The sequence below is a fragment of the Lolium rigidum genome, chromosome 6 (assembly GCF_022539505.1).
Source record: "Lolium rigidum isolate FL_2022 chromosome 6, APGP_CSIRO_Lrig_0.1, whole genome shotgun sequence".
Taxonomy (NCBI): domain Eukaryota; kingdom Viridiplantae; phylum Streptophyta; class Magnoliopsida; order Poales; family Poaceae; genus Lolium; species Lolium rigidum.
In genome coordinates this window covers 276,874,715-276,877,404 of record NC_061513.1, presented here as the reverse complement: position 1 = coordinate 276,877,404, position 2,690 = coordinate 276,874,715, and the positions used below count along the sequence as shown (strand labels likewise).

General features: G+C 37.4%; 1 non-coding gene across 1 annotated transcript; it reads left to right on the top strand.

Moving 5' to 3' along the window:
- Positions 1–1,148: 1,148 nt before the first annotated feature.
- Positions 1,149–1,254, top strand: LOC124668738. Its single transcript, XR_006991831.1, has one exon. It is a non-coding gene; the product is annotated as a small nucleolar RNA R71 (small nucleolar RNA).
- The last annotated feature ends 1,436 nt before the right edge of the window (positions 1,255–2,690 follow it).

Below are 2,690 nucleotides of genomic sequence, written 5' to 3'. Positions count from 1 at the left end.
TCATACTTACGGTTACCTAGCGTTATCTCGTTCACGCGGGGATACGCCGTTACCTCTTTCTTTTTATTCTCCTTCTTCTTCTTCTTCGTTCCCTTCTTCTTCTTCTTCTTCTTCTTCTTCTCTTCCTTCTCCTCATTCCCTTCTTTAGGAGGAAGAGGCTTGAAGGGTGGCTTGTCCGCATAACCCGATTTACTTTTAGAAACAATAGAAGAAACTTGGGAGGATCCCTCCTTTTCATTAATTAGTTGAAAACACACAGCGGTCCTATCATATTTTGGCAAGGTATCATCTTCTAAAATATTTTGTATGTAAGTATTTGTATGGCTATTATCAATGCAATAAGAAAGACAACCATGCAGGACATCATCAATATCAAGATCATTAATATTTAACAAAGAAATTTTTCTTGACAACTCTTCACACTTTAAAAATAAGGTAAGTTCATCATGCTGATTAGGAATAATTTCATCATCACAATACAAATTTGCAGCACTCATGGGGTTTGAATTATCATTGGAGGAACATTGAAAATTAAAATGACCAACTCTATGGCAAAGTTCACAAATAAAAGGATAGAGGGCACACACTTTTTCTCCAAGATTATCTAGAGCTCTAGACCACTTTCTAGTTTTTTCATTTCTGTGATGGATACAATATTCATCTTCTATTTGATTAATCCCACAAGGTCTATGTATTCCGCAAAAATTAACATGCTTATAGGAAATAGCATTCTTAGGAGTTTGAGCATGCTTATTGCAATTATTAACAACAATGTCATTCTTCATGCAAGCCTCTTTAAAAGGTTCATGATACTTATCAAAATTCTTTTTAGGCAATTCCAAATGAGAAGCAAAGGCTTTATAAAGATTTGCAGCAACTTGAGAGTCAAGACCATAAGTAGCACTCATATTTCGAAATTTATCAGTATTCATAAAAGTTTCAATGCATTCATAATCATAGTTTATACCCGACTCTTTACCTTTGTCGTTCTCCCAATCTTCAGCGTTCTCCTTAATCCGATCAAGAAGGTCCCTTTTAAACTCTTCTTTATTGCTCGTGAATGATCCGTAACAAGTAGTATCCAAGCAAGGTCTTATCTTGAAAAGAAAGTCTTGCATAGAAATTATCAATGATGATATTACCTCGGAAACTCATGATTGGGGCATTTGAGCATTAAAGTCTTCAATCTCTCCCATGCTTGGGCAATACTCTCTCCATCATGAGGCCAAAAATTATATATATGGTTTCGATCTTTGTGAATTTCACTTGGGGGATAGAACTTGGAATAAAATAGAGGCACAATATCCTTCCAATCAAGAGAGCGCCCGTCCTTCAATAGTTTATACCAATGCGCCGCTTCACCGTATAGCGATATAACAAATAATTTCTTTCTAACTTCATCCATTGAAATACCCGCACACTTGAATAACCCGCATAATTCATGCAAAAACAGTAAATGATTCCTAGGATGGACAGTTCCATCCCCTTCATAGCGGTTATCCATAACACGTTCAATAATTTCCATAGGTATTTTATACGGAATACTTTCAGCAGGTGGATTTAAAATATCAGAAGCATCATTAAAGTTATCGCATATGGGAGATAAAGCATTATAAGAACAAAATATTTCTTCCAAAGCGGGAGGAGCTAAAAAGATTATTTTTATGTAAACCAGACTTCCCCAAGCTTAGACTTCTTCATAGCATTAGCAGTAATTGCATTCATACTAATAACATTGCTACTATCGTGTAAATAAGGTTCCATAGGTTTTTTAATTTTCGCATCAAACCATCCATGTCTTAAATCAGGAAATAGAGTAAAAAGGTCATTGTTGTCCATTATGCCTAACTAGTGTAAACAAGAAACCAAATGTCGTAATTGCAGAGTCTAAAGGAAATAGCTTCGAGCACACACACAATGGCGCCGGAAAAGTACTGTCACCTGGAACCGGAGTATGAGTGCCTTTTACCTTTCCTCCCCGGCAACGGCGCCAGAAAAGTGCTTGATGTCTACGGGTGCTTCTATTCTTGTAGACCAGTGTTGGGCCTCCAAGAGCAGAGGTTTGTAGAACAGCAGCAAGTTTCCCTTAAGTGGATCACCCAAGGTTTATCGAACTCAGGGAGAAAGAGGTCAAAGATATCCCTCTCAAGCAACCCTGCGATCACAAAGCAAGAAGTCTCTTGTGTCCCCAACACACCAAATACACTTGTCAGGTGTATAGGTGCACTAGTTCGGCGAAGAGATAGTGAAATACAAGTAATATGGATGTATGTGAGTGGTAATAGCAATCTGAATAAAATATGGCAGCGAGTAAACATGCAACAAAACAGTGTTTGCGGTATTGGAAACAAGGCCTAGGGATCATACTTTCACTAGTAGACACTCTCAACATTGATCGCATAATAAATACTTCTTCTCATATGTGCTACATACACTCTTGTTCGATAATGAACATCATTCGTTGCGTAGGATTACACGAACCCTCAATGCCGGAGTTAACAAGCTCCACAACATTCGATATTCATGTTTAAGTAACCTTAGAGCATAATAGATCTTTGCAAGATAAACCAAGAACTAACATAGTGCACGCACTGTCCACATTACACTATGAAGGAGGAATAGATCACATCAATACTATCATAATGACAATTAACTCCACGATCTACAAGAGATCATGATCATAGCCTATG